The sequence below is a fragment of the Gossypium hirsutum genome, chromosome A06, assembly GCF_007990345.1.
Source record: "Gossypium hirsutum isolate 1008001.06 chromosome A06, Gossypium_hirsutum_v2.1, whole genome shotgun sequence".
NCBI lineage: Eukaryota > Viridiplantae > Streptophyta > Magnoliopsida > Malvales > Malvaceae > Gossypium > Gossypium hirsutum.
The window spans coordinates 96,562,022-96,587,215 of record NC_053429.1 but is presented as its reverse complement, the minus strand read 5'-3'; the positions used below and the strand labels follow the sequence as shown (position 1 = coordinate 96,587,215).

The following is a 25,194-nucleotide window of genomic DNA, read 5'->3' as shown; positions in this document are numbered from 1 at the left end:
CAGGCTCCACACAACTGTGTTGCCCGGCCGTGTAACTCGCTGTTGATTTTTTTCAAATTTTAAAGCTAATTCAAAAGATCCATACGGCCAAGGAGATGCCCGTGTGGGTTTTAAAAAATATTTTTTTAAAAAATTAATTAATTTTAAAAATATCATGAGATAAAATTAGTAATTTAGGAATGTTAACACTCGGGTTACCTCCCGAGAAGCGCTTATTTAAAATCTAAGCTCGACTTACCTCAGATTTGCATGTTACGGTGGTTCGCAAAGTCGAAACTCCTCTTTCTCGCTGCCAATTATATTATTAAAATAAGGTTTGAGTCGAGTGATATTTACCTTAAAAGTGCCCAATTCAGAATGATTTACCTCGACTGTACCGTATGGAAAGCATTTAAGTACCGTTTCATCTAACAGTACCTGGTCCCCAACCTTGAAGTGGTTTCTTTCATCCTTAAGCTCGTCATGGAGTCGCTTCAGTTTTGCATTGTGTATTCTTGGTTTCTCCTTGACATGTGACCGCCATTCGTCTAGTTCATCGATTTTCAACATTCGTTCTTCATAACTTGACCTACTTTTGTCATATAAGCTAGGCTGTGGCTCTATCTCACTTTTTCACGGAGTTTCTTGTAAAGAATGTTGAGCCACAAGGTTACTTGTACTAATAGAATTCGTATAATCAACTCGATCATCTTAGTAGAATCACGAGATTGGAGTTTAATCATGTCATCATCTACACGAAGTAGGAGTTGACCTGTACCAACAATAATAATAGTTCTGACAGTTACTAAAAATGGTCCTTCTAAAATTAAAGGCATATCACTATCCTCATCCATGTCTAAAATAACAAATTCAACTGGGAATATGAATTTATCAATTTTAACAAGAACGTCGTCAACAATATCCCTAGGAAATCTAATAGTTCTATCTACTAATTGAATACTCATCCTAGTTTTTGTTTGGGTTTCCCAAGACCTAGTTGTTTAAACATTTTATAGGGCATGACATTAATACTAGCCCCTAAATCAGCCAAAGCATTATTAACACTTAAACTACCAATTAAACAAGGAATAGTAAAAATCCCTGGATCTTTCAACTTATTGGATAGTTTATTCTGTAAGATAGCTGAGCAAACTACATTTAGCTCCACGTTCAACGAATCATCTAACTTCCATTTGTTTGCTAAAAGCTTCTTTAAAAATTTTATGGAATTGGGCATCTGCGAAAGTGCTTCAATAAACACTAAATTAATATGCAACTTTTTCTAAAGTTCAAGAAATTTACCAAGTTGTTCGTTTGTGTAGCCTTTCTTTGTCGCAATGGGAGATGAAACTGAGGTTTATACTCTTTACTTTCCGATTTTTGTTTACTGTGGCTCACCTCAACCTTACCTTGACTTACCACACTTTCTTGCTTTAGTTTTGGTTCAATTTCAACTAACCCTTCTTTATCTCTCATAGTAATTGCATGAAGCTGCTCCCTCGAGTTAGTTTCGGTATTACTCCGCAAGCTATCTTGTGGTCTGTCTGAAATCAACTTAGCCAACTAACCTATTTGATTCTCGAGCACTTAAATTGATGCTTGTTGATTTTTAAGTGCTGTCTCGGTGTTTTGGAAATAGGTTTCTGACACCGAAATAAATTTCGTCAACATCTCCTCAAGGTTCGGCTTCTTCTATTGCTGATAAGGTGGTTGAAAGCCTGGAAGGGGTTGTGGTCTTTGGTTTCCTTGACCACCCCAAGAAAAATTAGGATGGTTCATCCAACCTGTGCTATAAGTGTTACTATAGGGATTATTCTAAGGTCTAGAATTATTACCCATATAGTTGACTTGTTTGTTCTCTGTGCTAGAGCTGTAGGATAGGCATTCTGGATTGTTCATCCCTCCTCCATTTGTATCGCACTGTATCGTTTTATGTACCTGCGTAGAGCCATATAAACCATCAATCTTTTTATTCAAAAGTTCTACCTGATTCGATAACATGGTGACCGCATCAACGTTAATAACACCAGCTGCTTTCATCAGCTTTGTCCTCATGACTTGCCACTGATAATTATTCAGTGACATTTCTTCTATAAACTCATAAGCCGCTTTAGGTGTTTTGTTATTCAGAGTCCCATCAGCGACTGTATTGATCAATTGCCTAGTTGAAGGGTTCAAACCGTTGTAAAAAGTTTGAACCTGTAGCCATAGAGGTAATCCATGGTGAGGGCACCTTCTCAATAAATCCTTATACTTCTCCCATGCATCATATAAGGTCTCTAAATCCATTTTTTTGAAGGAAGAGATATCATTCCTCAGCTTAGCTGTCTTAGCCGGTGGAAAGTATTTTAATAAAATTTTTTCGGTCATTTGCTCCGATATAGTGATAGAACCTCGTGGAAGGGAGTTCAACCACTGTTTAGCCTTATTCCTTAACGAGAAGGGAAACAACCAAAGGCAAATGGTATCATCAAAAACGCCATTTATCTTGAAAGTGTCGCAGAATTCCAAAAAGTTAGCCAAATGAGTATTTGGGTCTTCATCTTACAAACCATCAAACTGAACAAATTGTTGAATCATCTGAGTGGTGGTTGGCTTCAGTTTAAAGTTATTCGCAGCAATAACAGGTCTCACAATACTAGATTCAGCTCCAGTTAATGAGGGCTTGGCATAATTGTACATAGTACGAGGAGCAAGATTCAGATTTACATGATTTGCAACAACCACAGAGGGTAGATGATTATTATGATTATTAACCATCTCTTCAGTAATATTAATAACGTCCTCTTGCTCTTCTACTATACTTTATCGACTTTGCCTTACTTCTTTATGATTTTTGTGAGCTGTCTTTTCAATTTCATTGTCGAAAAGTAGTGGTCCCGACGGTTTCTTCTAGTCATAAACTAAAGGAACCTGCCAAAAAAATAAAAGAAAAATTAGGAAATAAAAAATAAAAATAAAATGCAATAAAAATAAATGGCTAAATAAATAAAAATCAAGCGTTCCTAATATCTTTGTCCTCGGCAACAACTCCAAAAACTTGATGAGTGGTTCACTAACACTAACTAAAGTCATGACAAATGCAAGCGCACCTATCGAATAGTAGTATAGCTATAATGAGTCGGGAATATCGTATCCACGAGGACTAAAAGTACTAGTAATTACTATCATTTTATTATCTAGCCTATAAACTAAAGGAGATTTTTTTAATCTGAATTTAACTAAACTAATTATTAAGAACACGACAGAGAATAGGATGAGAAAATAATTGAATATAACCAAAGAGAAAGACAATACCCAGGAAAGAATCCACCAAGACTTCACTTATTATTTTGAATCTGAATTAGATAGTTTATTCACTTGTCCTGATCCGTAGAAATCCTTAAATTATGTTAATATCTCTCTCGAGAATAAGAACAACTGACTCTAGGTTGATTAATTGAAATCTCTTTCTAATTAAAACCCCTATTGTCGCATTAACTCAATCTATGGATTCCCCTATTAGATTTGACTCTAATCTAGTAGATTTATGTCGTCGTATTTCTAGGATTGCATGCAACTCCACCCAATTATGCTAGATTTGACTTTTGCTTCACTAAAATAAGCACATCACACTTGAATTAATATCCTGAAAATATTAAAGCAAGAAATAAGTACACATAATTGAGAACAAGAAACAAATATTTATCATGTAATTCAGAAAATCAAATAATAAGATCCATCTTAGGTTTCATCTTCCCTAGGTATCTAGGGAATTTAGTTCATAATTTGAAAAGAAAACATCTCAAAATTAGGAAAACAAAAAGACATAAAGAAACCCAAAAACTTCTAGAGAAATTGAATGGAGATATTCAATCTTGAATGAGATCCTGTTTCTGAATTGAATCCGTTGGCGTTCTTCGAGTAGAATCTTCATTCTTATATGCATACTTCCTTTAGGTCTTCTTCTAGTGTGTATTTATAAACTTTAGAATGCTCAGAAATCTTAAAAATTAGTTTTTTTCGTGTGTTAGGGAAACAGTGTTCGAAATCGACACGAGTTGGTACATGGGAGTGTGGCTAGCCCGTGTGGCTCAAACAGGCGTGTGCTTAGTCCGTGTGGGAATGCCTAGGCTGTGTGGTTCGTAAAAATAACTTTTTTTGTCCGATTTTGGCCTGTTTTTCGCTTCTTTTGCTCCCTTTAACTCTCCTAAGTATAGAAACATGAAGTTAAAGGATTAGGAGCATCAAATTCACTAAATAATATAATAAATCATCCAAAAACGCATCAAGAATGGGATTAAAACATTTTACTTTTATGGCTTATCATGTCTACAATTTAAGATATCAGTAGCCTTTTGATTTAGGAAATCCCAACTCAAATTAAAAACTTCAACCGCGTGAGTCGTTTAAATCCAATCAATATCTCCTTTAACAGAATCCTACTAGCCTTTTCCCACCATGACCCGTTAATTTGTTCGTGGGAACCAGAACGTGGCAAACAACCGTCTCATTTTTTGAATTGTATGGAAAACTATTCCAACTCAACGTTTATTTTTTGAGTTGAAATTGAATTAACTTTAAGGGATCCCATATTCCGGAGAGATAATGAAGATCATATTGTAAGGTTTTAGTGTGGGTTTATTTATCACAATTCTCTAGCGGAATAATAACTGGCCTAAAGCTAAACAGAGATTAGTTGAGCATGAAATTAATCATACTTGGTTGGATTACGAGAGTGGATTTCAATGAAAGATAATAGGTGAAGAAGGGAGAGGACTAAAAAGGCAATTGCACCAAAATTTAAAAAGAGAATAGAAATTACAAAATGCTTAAATGCTAATGACGCAAGAATGTTCTAGTTTCCTTTTAAATTTCAGGGTGTTCTAATGCCTCAATTACAAGCCTTTATATACACCTATCAAAGAACGAATTTCACATGATTTACTCTTACAATCATGCTTAACAACCAACCAAAATATCATATTTTCTAAGTATAGAATTTGTCAAAGTCAGAAGTTTGATATTTTTTTATCAGCGCAAAAAAATAAGTCTGCAATTTTCAAGTTAGCCCCTAACTTTTTTTTTGTTCCAATTTAGCCCGATTTTTCCTTGTTTTTAAAATTCAGCACTCCAATTAAATCTCTAATAAAATTTAAGCAAGAAATCACAAGCTTAGTAGCTTTCTATTAAAAAATTGGCCAAAATTAGGCACCTTAAACATATAAAATTAACTTGCTGTCGAATTCCCCCTACTTAGCTGATGCTTGTCTTCAAGCATGCTGTGTATTCCCATACTAGAAACCATTCAATAATTTTTCCCGAAATTAAGTCTCTTTCAACAACCATGCGCAATGCAAACAATTTAGGTGTAGCATGAATAGAAATTTACTCAGTTTAACCAAAAAGTGTTTATAAAATTCTAACAATATGCAAAATCAACCACTTCACTAAATTGAAGCTCAATCAAACTTGTAAGGCAATTGTTCTTGATCAAATTATTCAACAAGTTTGGGACATAGTCGAATCTTTTTACACAAGATAAGATGACAACCTAAGCATTTGACCCCAATTACTCAATTTGATATGTCTCCAAATGGATTAATTTTCCCTACGCATGGCAGCTCAGTTAGCAGAGTGTTTGCAGGTTTTGGTTCATCACTCAGATATTTTGACGCGAGGTGAGATGACAACCTAAGTACCTCATCTCAGTTACTCAATTTGGTCACATTTGTAAAATCTTCATTCATAACTAAGCCATTAGCAGAGTCGTATATATAATATATATTTTTTAACATAAAATAAAATGACTAACACGAGATACAAATACTTTAATTAAGCAAGTTTAAAGAACTAACGTTTTCATGGAATGTTGATTTAACCATAATATTTTCAGTTATAGAAAACATTTGTCAATTAAACTAAGCAATGAGCAATTATTCATGAATCCCTCGATCAAATGAATTAACTAATCATATGAATTAAAGGCTCAATTTCAAACAAATTATGAAATAGTCTTAGCATAAGAATTAACACATACAGTGAAGAACAAATAATAGCATGACATGTCCTACAAATCCCCCTTACTTAGCCCACATTCCCTCAATGTGCAATAATCAATTAATAAGAAAGAGAAAGGTCAAGTGTACTCCCTGTGTATGTTTAACTGGGCGAAGGGTGGTGGAAGTGACCGCTTTGTAATATAGCGAGGAAATTTAAGATTTGAGCCTCCATTGCGTCAAGGTGACACTCGATGCAGTTTATGTCAAACCCTAAAATAGGGCTTAGGAGTTTTACGGGTATTTTAGGAATTTTGGCCTATATGAGCTTGAAATTTCGTAAGGTTGGTCCTCGATAATGTTTTCGACAATGGTTTTCATAAAATTAAGTCAATTTTTTGAAATGAGTATTAAATGTCTTCAATTTTAGAAAAGGGATTGATTTGTAAAAGAGTCAGCATTTTTGTAGCAATGTAACCAGTTTTTCAAATTGAACTTAAAAACCCTATTCCCAGGTTTGTTTTCATGATAGGTTTTCTCCAAACACCAAGCTTATCATCCCTTTTTTTTCCCTTTTTTATTTCAATTTATTTTTTATTCCCAAACCACAATACATTGATTTCCTATTATTGCCAAGTCATTTACCATCATAAATCTTCAAGAGAAACACCCAAAACTTAGTAGATTTCATCATATTCTCCAAATGTGGGTTTTTTGAAGTTGTGTCAAAACTCGTCTAATCTTCTATCAAAGGTAATTTCAAGTTCCTATGAGTTTCTCATGATATCTAGTCCTTAAAACTGAATTATTAGCCCTCAAGTCGCATGTTTTAAATAAAAGCCGAAAATCGAGCCATTAATGGTGGATTTCATGATTTTGCATAAAAACGTGGTTTCAAAGTATTTTTCAACTTGTTTCAGCATAATTAGAAGGTTTTTAAACTTACCTTAAAGTTTCATTAATGATTTCTCATATTTTAATAAATTTTGTGAAAATTGTCTAAAAGATGTCGAAAAATGTCGATACCATGAATTGAGTAGATTTGTCTAGTTTGAAGGTTGCGAATTAGGCGTAGATGATAAATTAGATGAATGGAACTAATTTTAGGTAAAAATATTGAGTGTAGACCTAGATATTAGAATTTAAAGTTTGTCATGTTAATAGTTTAAGTTACATGGGAACTTAGCTTAAAGCTTGTGTTTTGGTTGGATTAAGTGAATTTTGGTTGTTATTTGATTGTGGTTATTGTATGATTTTTGTGTGTAAAGCCTCAAATTCATTAGAGCTTGCTACGAGCTAGTGAAGCATTAGTTGAGCTTTTGGTTTTTCGGCAAAAGCATAAAGTGGTGAGTGTATGGAATTGCTACTCGTAGGCATGAGTCATGTGTTATTTGGGAATTTAGATGTAACTTAAACTGCTACTCTAAGTTTCGAGTGTAAGTTTTATTGAATCCATAATTTTCTTGTGATTATGTGGTTATGTATTATGCATGAAAGGTGATACGTGGATATAGTGACTATTGTGTTAAGTGGAATTATATACATGAAACTTATATGCTATATGGCTATGATAGTGTTTTGTAAAATATGCTATTTGACAGTGATAGTGCATAGATAATCGGTAAGTGATATGTGATTTTTTTCAGATATTTTAGCCTTGTGATCTTGAAACCATTAGATATAGTTGGCATGCCATAGGATTGTTAGTACTCACTTCTATGTGCAGTGGTTGTGGGTGTTGAGGCCCTGGGACATGTTTGGAAGAATAAGGGAATGTGAGCTAAACTCCATTCAACGGGACATGTGAGGGGAAATGAGGAGAGTGTGAGCTATATGCTTCACCTTTGGGACATGTTTGACTTTATGAGTCTATGTGGTGAAAAGGAGATTCGTGTATCCGAAGTGTGATGATAGAGCTCACTCTATGACCCATAACTCAAGTGCTAATCTATCATAGTTATGTAATTGCGTGAAATATGTTCTATGCTTGAATAAGTATGTATGCGTTATGAGAATGAACTATTAAATGATGTATGGTTTAATAATATAAGATGTTAGACTTAAGAATAAGGTACTTGTGAGTAAATGATTGGTTGTGTTGCATGATGATATGTTTGCATTATGGAAATTCTTTGCATTCACCAAGCTTGTTGAAGCTCACCCACTCATTTTAGCCTATGTAGAGTAGATATGTCATGGTGTGGGCGGTGTGGTTTCTGAGGGAGTGATCCAAGGAAGATTGGTTATTTGTCATAGCTGTTTTATTAATTATATTCGCATTGGGGAAATAAACAATGTGGTAGAACTATTTTGAGTTGTTGAACTTTAGACATTTTAATTTGGCCTATATGAATTTCATGCTATTTTTTTATTAGAATATTTAAACATTTATGTTGGCATAATGATTCTTGCTTGGATGATTGGACATTTTGGATTGATAAATTTAGCTATAGAATGATAAAATAAACAAGGTACTTGATGTATGTTGCTTAGGAACTATTTAGAATGAATGATTTGATCTTCTATGTTGCATTTATAGCTTTAGTAGTAGACGTATCGATAGTTGGATTTGAAAATTGATACATTTGTGAATTAAAATGTACATGAAAAAAAATAACATTTTGGTATCGGTTCCTTATCTCGAGTATTGATACTTGGGGCTAAAGTATCGATATTTCATAACTGGTACCAATAATTTTTGATTCTTCAAGATTTTGGCTGAAACCAGTATGCTTATTTGGTATCATTTTTCCAAGTGGTATCGATACCACTTAAGGAAAATACTGATACCTGAATATTAGTATCGATACCTATGAACAGTTTTATAAAATTTTGCTAAATAGCCCTTGTGAATGTTTCCAACTGTATGTAAGACTGATTAATGTATGTTTTTTATGTAACAATGGTAATTAACTAGTTGAATGACTTAAATCTTAATTGAATAAACAAAAAGAAGAATGGTTAGCTTGGATTAAGCTTTCCATTTGATGCACATGAGATGAGATGGTGGTGTGGCATCCTGTATTTGGGCTTGGCGACCAGGCTGGGTATAAGGTGTTACATTTGGTGGTATCATACCGAGGTTCAATAAATCTCAGACTTAGGTGAGTGTTGTTAATGTTTTGATTAGGGTTTTGCAACCCATGAATCTTGGAAACCCAAGTGATTGAATTATTTTGGTTGCTTGAATTGCATGAGATATCTCTTGTTTGTGATGCATGTAGGGTAGGAATGGGAACACATTGCCTTTAATCCTAAAGTTTGTTTACAGGAACAAGGCTTGGATCATTCTCACAACTCACACTGTTTATTTGTTTGTGTGTATGCTAGATTATTAGATATGCCTCCTAGATGTGTTAATGTGAGAGCTAGTGCTCAAGAGAATGGTACTTCCTTTACACCTTCTGTGCCACCGCATGGAGTGAATGTGCCAGATAAGGGTGTAGGCTCTCTGATGGAAGCCATGATAGGAGCGTTTCAGTGGATTGTTGGTGCTAACCCTGCACCTACCAATCTTGCACCGGTTAATCGAGGTTTTCCGTTTGAACATGTTTGGGCGTTGGGTGGTAAAGAGTTTTTTAGAGTGAAAATGTATTGATCCAACCGTAGCTAAGTACTGGTTAGGTGGAGTTGAAAGGATCCTTGAGTAGATGTCCTATTTTGACAAGGAGAAGTTGGATTATGTTGTGTTTTTATTCGACGGTGAGGCTCATCGTTGGTGGAATACAGCTGGGAGAGGTACTGTTCCTAATAGGTTGATTTGGAGCTACTTTCTTGAGGCTTTTAAGAGGAAGCATATCGGTGAGTAATATATGGAGGCTCGTAAGTGTGAATTTTTGGACTTGATTCAGGGTGATTTATCTATCGCTGATTATGAGGCTGAGTTTGTGTAACTTAGTCAGTATGCGCCTGAGATGATTCTTTTCGAAAGGGACAATTATAAGAGGTCCCATTTTATGCTAAACCACGAGATTCGAGTTTATTTGGTAGCTTAGTCTATAGAGATGTTTGATGAGTTAGTTGAGAGATCTAGGGCTATTGAAGAGACCTTAGCTAAGCCAGCTCAATCTGTGGTTACTGATTTCAGCAAGAGAGCTTCTGATAGTGCATCGGGTCGACCCCTTAAGAGAGGGCATGTCTCTGGTAAAGTGCGAGACATGGGACTCAACCAAGTCTACGTAGGTAGTAGAGTGGTACTATGGTTAGTGCTAGTAGTTCAGCGGGAAGTTTTGGATAGCTGTTTTGTAACACCCATAACCCGTATTCATCACCAGAATAGGGTTATGGTGCGTCAGCAAAAACTTTTAGAAAATTTTCATATAATTCATGCAATTTACTATTCATTAATCAAAATTATTCATAACGTCTCTAAAAACGGCCCTCGAGGCCCGATACGAGCATTAGAAACGAGTTGGGACTTAATTAGAACTTCTAAGAATTTGTTACAAAATTACAAAATTTTTCTAAGGTGCAGGGCTCACACGCCCGTGTGGTCCAAGGGACACGCCCGTAACGCCCATGCTACAGGCTATGTTCAACCCTGTGTAACTCTCTGACTTGTACACACGGCCATGCTACATGCCCTTGTGCTAGGCCGTGTGGTTAATTAATTCAATTCGAATTAGGTGTAGGTTTCACACGGTCGAGACACACGCCCGTGTTCTAGGCCATGTGGCACACACGGCTGAGACACATGATCGTGTCTCTGCTCGTGTGCTCAATTTTGAGCATTCTATTTCTCAAAATTTAGGTGCAGGGGACACACGGCCTAACCACATGCCCATGTTACCAGGCTGTGTGTCACACACGGTCTAGATACACGCCCGTGTGTCTACCCGAGTGGACAAAATGAAGCAATTTCTAGCTTCATTTCTCACCCAAAATTTCACCCAAGACCTGCACCTGAAACACACAACCAATACCAACCATTCCAACAATTCAAGTTTAATAACTTCATCATTCAACAAGTCATCTCAATACATATATATGTGTTTATGAACTTATCTTGGGTTAACTTAGATGCTAGCACCATTTGGTCATATACACATAACACATCACATATGAATATATCATCATAACCTACTTAATCATACCAAAATAAACCATTACTAGCCATTCCAATGTATAGGTTACAATCAAGTTGTCCTATACATGCCATTATACCAAAAATGATTTTACTAAGTATACCCAAAATGACTAGTTGATAGTGTGATGATGCTCCAACGATCTCCAACCTTCATGAGCTTTTCAGCCTTATAAGTGTAACACCCCTTACCCGTATCAGACGATGAAATAGGGTACGAGGCATTTCCAGACATAAACGTAAACATTCATACAAAACTGGGCGATAAAATTTTGCCCAAATTAAAACCATTCATTAACATGCATATCGTTCCTTCTATGGGCTTACAAGGCCCAAAACATACTTTAGGAGCAGTTCAGGACTAAATCGAGAACTTTGAAAATATTTGGAAGGCTTAGAAAATTTTCTTGTTTTAGAGAGTCACACGCCCATGTGGATAGGCCGTGTGGTCACACACGCCCATGTGGCATGGGAAACGCCCTTGTCCTCAGCCTGTATAACTCTCTGTTTATGACGTCATCAACACAACTAGGATCACAGGGCCAAGTCACACACCCGTGTGCTAGGCTGTGTGGCGAATTAAATTCCAGAAGTTAAGTGAAGACTTTACACGGCTTAGACACACGCTTATGTCCTGCGGCTGTGTCCTTCACACGGCTAAGAAACACAGCTGTGTCCCTGCCCGTGTGTTTACTATTGAGCATTCTGTTTCACCTAATTAGGGTGCAGGGGACACACGACTAGATCACACGCCCATGGGGTAGACCATGTGTCACACACAGTCTAGACACATGCCCGTGTGTCTACCCGTATAGAAAAATACAAGGCAATTTTCCAAGCCATTTTGTCACCTTCACTTGCACACATTTGCACAATATCACATAGCATCACACATAGCATACTTAGGCAAGCTAATGACCACAATTGAGTCAATAACATGTCATCCTCATATTATTATTCGTCATACTTAACCCTCATATTTAACTTATTATAAACATACTAGCTTCAAATTAGCAATAAGGCATTAATACATGTATAAGCATATAATCAACATAAGCCATCATTCATGGCTATACACAAATTGAATCATAAACCATTTTAAACCAACACATTTGGCCACATTAACAATGACATAATTAATCCAAAGACAAGGTCTCTATACATGCCATATCTCAAAAATGCTTGAATACTTATACCCAAAGTGACAGCTTGGTAGTGTGATAGCATCTCCGACAATCTCCAACCTGAGCTAGCTAAATTAACCTATAAGGGATAGGAAAGGAAATGGAGTAAGTAATAAAGCTTAGTAAGTTCATATGCAAATAATAAACAACTATTAACATTCATTTACTTTACCCATCCATAAAAATGTTATTAATACAAATTGCATTAAATCTCATTATTACCACATATTGCATTAAATCTCATTATTACCACTTGCTCATTTATAATGCTTACTCTTTTATTTTATAAATACCATCTACATGCCTTGACATTGGTCTAATCCCCATAATCTCTGAATTATAACTTATTACATTATTTAACAAGTTACTCCCACTCTCTTAATCAAATGCAAATCATTCATGAGTAATCATAATTTCAATATATAGTTTATCCACCTTTCATTTGTCTAAGCTCGTATCGTACTATATTCTCATAGTGACTTTATTCGAAAATTATGCCTGTTTTTCATTTTTCTCATCTCCAATGAAACACAATTTAAATAAATAAAATGTACTATATCACAATTCAATTAGGCTCATAGCTCTATCACATAATAATTATCAAATCTTAATTCATGAATATAGATCACTAATCACAATGTTATCAAGTATCATAGATACATCTTAATTCATGTCATTTACGTAGTATACAATAAAACTCATGATCATGATTCATTCATTCATTTCTTACCGAGGTCTCATCGATTCATAATCTCAATATTTATGAGCATACATGTACCCTTTTAACATATTCATACCTTGTCATTCCTTTGACATAATCTTTGGAATACCCGTTGAACCACTAGGAACGCTAAAGTATACTCGGGAATATCATACATATAATACTGTATCAATGCCATATCCCTGTTATGGTCTTACATGAAATATCATATCAACACCATGTCCTTGACATAGTCTTACACGAAATCACATACTGAGGCCATATCCCGGATATGGTCTTATATGGAATCTCCAGAACCTTAATGTCATGACATTGGTATCTGAACTATTCCTAAGGTTCAATCGGGATTGCTCATTCCTTGAAATTTCGTCAAAATTGTCATAAATCAATTTCATAGAAACAAATATACCATTCATGCAATATCGAAATATTAAATACATAATATAATGTTGTATTATTTATACACGAACTTACCTCGGCACCAAAAATGGCAAAGAGGGACCTGACCATCCATTTCTCATTTTTCTCTCGTTCTAGTTTCGAACCTCATTTTCTTTAATTATGTGGCTTGGAAAGCTTGAAAAAAGCCCTAGCCATGGCTCCCATGGTATTTTCGGTCAAGGGTTGAAAATGAGCATGATTTTGGGTTTTATTTTCCCTTTTTACTCTTTTAATTACCGAATGACCAAAATGCCCGTAATGCTTTTCTTGAAATTTCACCTATCCATGTCCCTTTTTGCCCAAAAAATTATCAAGTGGTCTAATTACCAAATAAAGACCTCTAGTTTAAAGTTTCATAGCAATTAGACACCTCTAGCTTCTAGAAATCAAGTTTTTGCACTCTTTACGATTTAGTCCTTTTGACTAAATTGAGTGCCCAAACGTCAAAATTTTCAAACGAAATTTTCACGAAATCATTTCGTGAAATCGTAGACCATAAAAATAAACTTTCTTACGTCAGATATGTGGTCCCGAAACTACTATTTTGACTAGGCCCAAAATTGGGTTGTTACAACTCTTCCCCCTTTAGGGATTTTCGTCCTCGAAAATCTTACCAGAAAATAGATAAAATTATCATTCTCTTATTTTCCTCTACCATATCGAAGAATTTTATTCAAGGGCAATACTTGTCGAAACATTCTGTTTTCGGATCTAATATCCAAAATCTTAAAATTTTAAGTCTGGATATTACTTATGTCAGTCTGAAGTCGTTTTCAACTTTCATGAATCACTGTCACTAACTTCTTTGATTCATAAATCAATTTAACCTCGTTTATATCTTTCTGATAACCTTTGAAATTTAATACACAGTGTAGGAGTATATCGTCAAAGATCTCGGTCACTCTCTCCGGAACACATATACTTAGTTAATCTATCAAATAAGAACTTTGTACATACTAACATGATCATACGGATCTTTCTTGTCAAATGATTAACCACAATTCAATTTAAATCTTCCTTTTTAGAGATATAATAATTTTGATACGGAATCTATAGCAAATCTAATTCATAACACACTAGCATTATCACTGACTATATTAGCCATGAACACACTTGATTTTCGACTTTTATCTGTTAACATATCGTCATCTAAATACGAATCCAAAAATATCATGTAAATGTAACATATGCAATCACTAGCATATCTAGCATATATAACTGCACATTTTATTTCTCTTGGATGAACAGACGTGTTACTACTTAGCCTCATACAAAAACTTTTGCATACGTTCTAAATTCATCAATATGCATATTTCTATCTCTAAATAACAATAATAACAAGAATCACGTCTAACCTGGAATTCAATCTCAGAAGTAAACTTGCCCTAAACTTATTTAGATTACCATTCACTATCACATTTTTGAGCTTCTCAGTTTCACAAAGGAAACTTCACTTTAGCATTTAATATAGCTAGAATTAGACTATCATCAAATAAAGTTAATCATGTATTCAACTTTGACAAAATAAACAAAATTTTCCATTCAAACATCTGTAACCATACTTGCTTTCCAAAAGGTAAAATGATAATTTATTGAAATCTTTCAATATCTAAATCCATTGACAATATCTTAAACTTCAGATCTTTTTCTGTAACATTAGATAAAAATAAAATCCAAAATTAAAGAATAAAACTTAAAGAGACCTTATTACATAAAAATACCCAGATTAAAACACTTATAAATTAAAAACAAAATATGGAAGCATGAGTGGTTGTGTGGCCACCTTCGAGTCCCTCGCAGCACGATCCGCCTAAGGATTACCTGTGCAGATAAGCAGAAGGGTGAGCTTACAAAAACTTAGTGTGTAACCCCTTAATAAACAAACAGTCAAACATATAGTGAGCAAATACAGTGTGGGCCTAAGCCCTTTTTAATAACAATGACAATATTAGTTTGGGCTTTAGCCCATCTCAATACAAAAATAGTCATATGTACGGGCCTTGGCCCATTGCAGTAACAGTAAACAGTATGCAAGTCTTACCCATCCAGCCTCTACACTTCATCTTCATCTTCATCCAACCCTACACTCCATGTGGGGATAAAATCAACCTACCCATCCCTACACTCCAAGTAGCACCGGTTGCGGCACTAACAGTATCTGCAGCAGAGCTGCTAGTATAATAGGCTTAGAGCCATCAATGATTTGCAGCAGAGCTGCTAGTACAGTACACTTTCCCTAATCATATAAAAACCCACCCCCATGCAATGCATCATGCCACATTCCATGTCATATCATAATATTATACATGTACTCAACACAGTTACAATAGCATGCTAAAATATAACCATATATCACATAGGGGCAAAATAATCATTTTACCACATAAGGGCAAAACAGTCATTTTACCACATAAGGGCAAAATAGTCATTTTATCAATTAGGGGAAAAAATCATTTATCAATTTGGGGAAAAATAATCATTTTATAAATTAGGGGAAAAACAGTCATTTTATCAATTAGGGCAAAACAGTCATTTTACCACATAAGGGCAAAATAGTCATTTTACCATATAAGGGAAAAACAATCATTTTACCACATAAGGGAAAAATAGTCATTTATCAATTTTGGGGTCTAGGTATACTTACTGACCCAATAGTAGGTCCAAAGTCGTATCGGGTGACCTGTGCAACCTTAATAGTCAAACAGTGAAAAATAGGCCCAAGGCCCATAATGCAAGCCCATGTGGGCCCACACGCTCGTGTGGCATACATAGGCAAAAAATAGCCCTGGTGTGTGTACTATACAGCCTGACCCAATATTCTCCACACATCCGTGTGATTTACCCGAGTGGGGCCCACAAGCCCGTGGGGCCCACACGACCCATTTCGGCCCAGAACGACCTAAGCCCATGAAATCGCTCATGGTGGCCTCTACAATCAAATCCCCATGTTTATGCGTTTGGGTTACCACATGAGTGAGTGCACACTCGTGTTGCATCGACGTTCATTTATTTCAGCTTTTGCCGATTTACGAGTAGGGCAATGTTTTTACACACCTTGTTTGCGAAAAGTGCTAACAATCTATGAGCACCAAAACCTACATTCATACAAGGCATTCAATTAGTCATTTGAAAATAGACTTAATCACCCTCTCTTTAACACTTAACCCAAAATCAGTCGTGTTCAAAATGAATATCACTTTAACAACAACACTCTAACACTAACAGTGTTGCTTACCCCAACCGCTCCAAACGGTGTAGTCTACGTTTCCGAAATTAGACCACGCTCGTTGTGATGTTGCTGCCATAATAATTTGACATAACTGAACGTTTGGAACTTTTACAACAACAAATATTACAACATTAGAGGCATAGCTTCCCTTCCTTACCTAAAACGACTTACCAAAATCACGACAATTAGCACAAAAATAGAATTCAAAAATTGGTGGAGAGGGCAATAAAAAAAGTTCGGCACCGTGAGGGTAAAGAAAAGATGGAAGAAAGAATTGGAAAGAATCGAGAGAAAGAGGGTGTTTTAAACTTAGCAATAATCAATGATTTTCGGCAGCACTGGAAGAGAAAAAAATAGTAGCAAAGAGGAGAAGAAAAGCAAATCGGTGAACAAGGGGAACAAAGAAACGATCTCCGAAGGAAAACGAAGAGGTAAAAGAAGAAGAAAAGAAACCAGTAGGAACCTTAGCAAAAATTCGGCCTTCCAGTAATTAAAATAGTCGACAGAAGCTAAGAATGAGAAAAAAACCAAACTCTTGCCAAAAATTTTGAGAGAGCCTAAAAGAATTCAATTCGACACAACCCTCTCTTCATATCCCTAAAAACTCTCCTTAAAATCCTCCCTAATATCACACCATTATCTCCTCAACAACCGAAACCAACACTCAGTCAAACTCTTCAGTATTCAGGCTAGATTAAAATACCAACACGGCTTAAGCAACAAAATAAACACTCGTGCACAATCCAGAACTCGAACTCCAGACCTCCTACTCAATTGCACTCCATTCAACCACTAGACCAGCAAGCTCACTCTAACATTTCGCACCAACAAATAATTATAAGCTTGCTGATTAAGGACAAGGGTTTATTCACTTAAAAAAAACAAAAATTGCCCAAGCCAAAGCTTGAACCCAAGACTTCTCAGACACTCCCAAAGCACTTAACCACTAAAGCAGACGTATATTTATGTCACTTTCTTGCACAATTAAATATTTATGTGCAGTCTCCTAATTGATCCCATGCTCAAGACCTAATGCTTCTAAGCCCAAATTTAGGGCATTACACATTAAACTTTCATAATCAACCATGAAACATCAAAAAACATGCATGTCACACTTGGGTAAATTTTTAAACATCAACCCTAGCTCAAATAAATTGTAGAAATAGATAGATCTTGATACGAGGATTTCAAAAACGTAAAAATCATTGAAAATGGGGTAAGAACGGACTTACTATAGAGCTTGGAAAGATTGAACAAAACCTTAGCCATGGCTTCTATGCAAGTTTCAGCCAAGAGAAGTAGAAGATGGACAAATTTTTAGTTTATTTCCCCTTTTTATTCTTTTAATTACCAAATGACCAAAATTCCCTTAATGCCTTCCTTTGAAATTTTACCTACCCATGTCTATTTTTGTCTATAAAAATAGAAATTGGTAAAATTACTATTTAAGACCCTTTAATTAAGAATTCATGGCAATTTCATTCTCAAAGCTTCTAAAATACACATTTTGCAACTTTTGCAATTTATTCCAAATTTTCAAATTGGACACTTTAACAAAAAAATTTCTTAACGAAACTTTCACACAATCATGAAAACATGTCATAGACCTCAAAATAATCATAAAATAATTATTTTATACTTCGAATTTGTGGTCTTGAAACCACTGTTCTGACTAGGCCCAAAATCGGGCTGTTACAACTCTCCCCCCTTTAGGGATTTTCTTCCTCGAAAATCTTACCAGAAAAGAGATAAAAGTATCATTCTTATATTTTACTCTACCACATCGAAGAATTTTATATGAGAGCAATACTTTCCGAAACACTCTGTCGTCAGATCTAATATCCAAAATCTTAAAGTTTTAAGTCTATATTACTTATGTCAGTCTGAAGTCGCTTTCAACTTTCATGAATCACTTTCACTAACTTCTTCGATTCACAAATCAATTTAACCTCATATATCTCTTTCCAACAACCTTTGAACTTTAATACACAATGTAGGAGCATATTGTCAAAGATCTCGGTGACTTTCCCAGGAACACATATACTCAGTTAATCTATCAAATAAGAACTCTGTACACACTAAAATGATCACACGAATGTTTCTTTGTTAAATTATTAACCATAATTCAACTTACATCCTCCTTTTCAGGAGATATAATAATTTCGGTATGGAACCTATAGCAATTCTATTTCATAACACCCTAGTATTATCACCGACTGTATTAGTCCGAATACACTTGATTTTCGACTTTTATTTGTTAACATATCGTCATCTGAATACGAATTCAAAAATATCATGTAAATGTAACATACGCAATCACTAGCACATCTACCTTATAACTGTACATTTAATTACTCTTGGATGAACAGATGTGTTACCACTAAGCATTGTACAAAAACTTTTGTATACATTCTAGATTCATCAATACGCAAATTTTTATCTCGAAATAACAATAATAACAAGAATCATGTCTGACCTGAAATTCAACCTCAGAAGTAAACTCACCCAGAACTTATTTAGATTACCATTCACTATCACATTTCTGAGCTTCTCAGTTTCACAAAAGAAAACTTCGCTTTAGCATTTAATATAGCTAGAATTAGACCTTCATCAAATAAAGTTAATCATGTATTCAACTCTCACAAAATAAACAAAATCTCCCATTCAAACATCTATAACCATACTTGCTTTCCAAAAGGTAAATCAATAATTTCTCGAAATCTTTCAATATCTAAATCCATTGATAATGTCTTAAACTTCAGATCTATTTCTGTAACTGTAACACCCCAAACCCGGCCCAAACGTTATGGCCAGATCTGATGTGTCACATGGATTTACGACTTAGTATGCATTCACTAGTTTAAGTGATTAGGGTGGTCTTTGTAAAAACAGCAGTTGAATGAAAAGCCAGTTTATCAATCTTTAGGCTATCCATTTGTTGTGCTTGTTGAGTCTTGAAAACGTTCATTAATTTTGAAAACCCGCGCAGCCTAACACTAGCAGTTTCGCCATAGTATAAATATAATTAGAAAATAAAACCATAGTGGAAAAAAGAAATTTAAATAGCGGCCTTATTACAACTTAAAACCCAAAATTAAATCAGAATATAAAAATAATAAAAATAAACTAACTTAGAAAAACCGACTTTGCAGATGATGTGGCCACTCCGAATCCTTCATAGCTTCAAGCCTACTATGGTTGGGGATTCCCTGCAGAGATGAAAATAAAGGGTGAGTTCGGTAAACTCAGTGTGTAACATAACCCAACCATAGCCCAAAACAGATCAAACCTCAGAGTCAGACTTATTTGGGCCTTGGCCCAGTACAGAAATCAGAATGAAACCCATAGGCCCATAGCAGATACAGAACAAATATATCATGAATGTAGAAATCCCAACCCAGATCCATCCATAACACCCCCGTACCAACCTTACACCATGTGGGGAGACTACTCGACCCACCCAACTGCTACACACTACAGAAATTGCAGCGAGGCTGCCAGATATTGTGGCTAGGCCACCATAACACATATATATATATGTGGCAAAGCCACCAGATTGCAGCGAGGCTACCAGATATTGTGACGAAGTCACCAGAATAGATATATGTGGCGAGGCCACCAGATTGCAGCGAGGCTTCCAGAACGCTTCCTCCATCAATATAAGCCCATATCCCATGCAACAGAAATAATATGTCATGGCATACGCATACAGAAACAGAACATCATGCTGAAAAAAATAACCCTAGGGGTAAAATCATAATTTTGCATGAATAAGGGTATTTCAGTAATTATTACCTATTGCTAAGGTTTCATGCTCATTCTAACATTTACCAAGTAATCAGAAGTACTTACCTTGTCTTTTTACCAAAGTGGGCCTGTTGGCCCATTGGCCCGTTTTCGGCTCACTAAGCCCAAAAATACCGTTGTGCACGAAAATGCACACTCTGCACTCTAATCATCTAAATGCACCATATTCATTAACAACTGTCTCACGAGCGCTCGCACGCTCGCGAGTTTATAAAATACCAATGTTTCGGTATTTTAGCTTTTACCGATTCAGTCTTAGGGAGGGTGTCGTTTACACGCCTGGTTGATGATGATTGATGACGATATCTCCCACGCGATAATCCTACAATCGATTACTAACACATTAGACTTACAAATTAACGATAACTAACATAAATCCACGTCAACTAACCCAATCATCACACAAGTTAGTCATTTACGCACGAGGGGCAAAATAGTCATTTTACCCTCCAGGGGTAAATCGGCAGTCCTACGCTACAGGGGTATTTTAGTAATTCTACAACTTATCCACTTGGGCCTACGGACCCATTGGGACCCCATGGCCCATTTTAGCCTATCGCGGCCCGAAATAGCCGTCCTACTGCTAGAGTAATGAGAAATACACACCTGTTAGGAGACTGTAGTTAATCCGCGCTCCAAACACTCTTAGCTGACGCCCAACCCAAACAAGCACGTCATAAAGCGAAAGGGATCAGCCAAGAAGGGTATGCCTACTCTCCTCATGGTTTGCTCTATTTAAAGCCAGCTCTCCATCTACTCTTATGTTAGTGTGGGATCCCTCCATCACCAGAGTTTAAAACCAACACCAACTCTTGCCGTCCCAACATAGCAAAATAATCAACCTTTGCGTGCCAAGGGATTCGAACCAAAGTCCTCTCACATGCCAACTCACGCCACCACCACTAGGCCATCAACTCATTTGTGTCATAAATCCAACACATTAAACTTTAAAGCGCACCTACTTGCTTCCAGATTTATTGAAAAGAAAAACCAAAATATATTGCAAGAGCCAAGACTTGAACCTTGGACCCCTTGCTTCCTCTATGGCGTCACTTCCTTGTCCCCTAAGTGGCGCCACCTTGCCACTACACCACACTCCTTTTTGTGTCATCTTTTATCCCTTTACTTTTAAAAGCCCAAACGCCAATTGCATCTCCTTTTCATAAAATTAAAATTCTAAAGACTACCACGGATTTAACTTAAGTTTGGGCCTTCCAAAGGCCCACTAACCTACTAAAATATATATATTAACCAACTAGAACACACACAAATTTTAAAAATCATAGAACATAGAAAACCTAAAAATTAGGGCGTTACAATAACATTAGATACTTTTGTAACACCCAAATACCCGTATCCATTGCTGGAGTAGGGTCACCTAACATAACCTGCTCAACTCCTCTATAGAACACTTCGCGTACATAAGAATCAGATTTTCACTTTTAAGTTTCAATAATTTCGAATCCAATGTAATTAAATAATTATAACAATAATAGCATGTTTCCATGAGTAACTTCTATAGTATGCGCATACAAAAAGGTAAAAGTGTAAAGTCTTGAGCTTAATGAATAACATCATACAACTAAAACTTTTCTATTCATTTGGTGATTTTTCTCCTCTTGATCGAATACACATACATAATATATATATCTCAAATACTTAACATGTTAGTTCAAGCATAACATAATCACACTCATATCACAAATATGAACTTATATGTCAAGTTGATTAACACTTCAAGATTTATATCTAAACCATTATCAAATCCATACATAGGACTTTAGCCATATTCGCATGGCTTTATATACAATACTATCAAAATAGCAAACCTTCCAAAATATTATCCTATACATGCCATAATGTCTACTAGAGTTTTAAACAAAGGTACCAAAAAGGTTGTCAAAAGATGCGATGACTTCGTAAAGGTTCCAAGCTTTCCTCTACAAGATGATCTATACAAAACCAATAAACACATCAAGTGAGTTATTAACTCAGTAAGTCCTAAGAAATTTCAAGAATGTAATAACCCGATTATCTTAGCAAAATAAAATTTCAATCCAATACTAGCCGAATTCAACCATGATATCACAAGGAAATCTTATGTCACATACGTACATTATGAATTTGGTACATACTTACCCGAATTCACTATGTACTCCTACACCATTTAATCACAAATTGAAAATACCATGGTAAATGTCATATACAAATCATTGGCGTATATGTAAATGACATACAATGTCCAATTATTTAAATAAAGCACAAACCAAGCCACTCCATCTATCAATCCAATCTCCAATCCATTTAGATTCATTTATCACTACTTTATATCTTTGTTCAATTATATACTAATTGAGCAGATTACCTTTCTCTTCTTTCTCTCTTCCCAAGCATTCTATATTAATACACATATTAGAATCAAATCCCATGTCTAGTATCCATGCACATTTCATTACTCCCAATTTAATGTTTTAATGAATTTTCATTTGCATAAGTAGTGCTCCACGATCGATATTGCACACTTAGTGCTCGATTTGAAAGTCCGCACACATAGTGCTCTTACTTATTTGCACACATAGTGCCACGTTTTCTCGCACACATAGTGCCATGTAATCTCGCACACATAGTGCCACATAGCCTTGCACACATAGTGCTGTATTTTCTTATCTATAGCTACCACAATATCATAGATAGGTCAATATTTTCACATTCGATTTTCAAAAACCCACACATACCATGGTGTCTTATCCAACTTATTTTGTGTCGTTTATGTGTGATGCTAACCGTAGCTTAAATTACTTAAGGACTTACATTTTTTTAGTCGGATGAACAACTCCGATCGGCTACTCAACCGCTTTCGCTTTCCCTTTGGCCGAACTTGGCTCCCTTTGATCTTGAGCTCCAACTAAGCAAATAAAATAACTCAATCATCGTAGCCTCAATTTATATTCATTCCTCATAGACACACACACAAATTTGGTATTCCTTCTAATATTAACCAAGCCATAACAATATAACATTTAAATATTCAAGATTTATCACCTAATAACTAAAACCGATCATCAAATTTATTGAACCATTTTTTTATTCCTTCAAGACCCCAGTCGGCATTTGCCCACACATAATTTAAAATTTAACCTTTAAACTTAATGCATATCCAAACATACTCCTCATCTATTCCATTAATTCGATACATATACAAGATCAATTTCGGCAACTCACATTTCCAAATTTTTCAATACTCAACAATTTGTCAATTAATTAGCTAAGCTCATTTTCGGTTAGTATTCATTTAAATACTATCAAGCTCATATACTTCTAATTTCATGAGTTCAACATCTTAATGCCCATTTTAATCACTCAAATAAATTTCCAATACATAAATTAAGTCACTCAAACAATCTTAATTTAAATTCGGCAAACACACATACCAAACTATCGTAGCAAATTCTCCATAACACTTAAACTAAAATATGCACATTAAACTTACTCAATTTCCATTATGCCTTTCACTCTTAAAACATAAAAATATCAATCTTATTCCTTCATCCATGTCTCGGTCAATTGACAAATAACCCCATAAACATGAATTTTGTACTTTAACTTATCTACCATGACTCATTCGGCCTTAACACTTATTTGAACCGTTTCTAATACAAGAAAGTAAAAATAAAATGAACATTCCATTTAAACCCCATATGGTCGAATGCACAAAGTATTACCCAACTAACAATTCAACAAGTTTAACCTCATTCCAACATCTACTTATTCAATACAACATGAAAAGAACCTCTAATTCCAACATCTTGATACACGGCCTAGTGCCCAAACCACCATAGAAATTTGATTTTCTTGACATGGCCAAGAAATGCATTTAACAATTAACTTAAACATATAAAAAGATTTCAAAATCACTTCAAAACTTACCTCCAACTAGCAAAAGAAGGTGCCGAATTGCCTTAGTGTAATTTCTCTTTTTCTTTCCTTTTGTTTCAGTTTTGCAAGAAGAAGAAGATGAACACTTATGTTTCAATTTCTTCTTTTATTCATCTTTTTATTTTTAATTCATATTATTTATGATGTTTTAATCACTTATCAATATAATATTTTAATAAAATTAAACTTAGTGGAGGGACATCATTACTTTGCCAGCCACTTAATGCATATTGGGCATTTTGACATGCAAAACCCAAACTTTCATACTTTTGAAATTATTTGGTCCTCACACATTTACCTAACATATTTTCTAAGTTTCTTAACTAAGTCCTTTCAAGTGAAATTCACATTCATATGACTAAATTAAAACATCAAATTTTTCACACATGCACTATCACACATAGAAGATATGAAAATTAATTTTTAATAAATTTTATGACTCGATTTTGTGGTCCCAAAACCACATTCCGACTAGGGTCAAATTAGGACTGCCACAACTTTATACCATTGGAATCAAGAAACATATGACATTGTCCGTTGAATGCGCTATATCATCGAATTTATAATACCGACATAAAAGTGGTCATCTCTAAATCATCAGTCAACAGTTCCTTTTGATGTAATTTTAACTGTCTAAAAGTACAAACTACCTTTTTACATTGTTTTATTAAAACCTATTCCAATATGTTCAATAGTATATCTCGAAAAAGTCACAAATTCTTTTCTCTATTTAGACTGAACCCAGAACTATATCTTCAATTAATAGTACTTTCAACTGTTTCCAACGTGTTAACATGCACAGATCATTCAAAATTTCATAAATATGATGACTTTAT

At 35.2% G+C, this 25,194-nt stretch overlaps 1 non-coding gene across 1 annotated transcript; it reads left to right on the top strand.

Annotated features, from left to right (window-relative positions):
• Positions 1-2,194: 2,194 nt before the first annotated feature.
• On the top strand, positions 2,195-2,301 carry LOC121231700 (small nucleolar RNA R71). Its single transcript, XR_005929756.1, has one exon. It is a non-coding gene; the product is annotated as a small nucleolar RNA R71 (small nucleolar RNA).
• Positions 2,302-25,194: the final 22,893 nt, after the last annotated feature.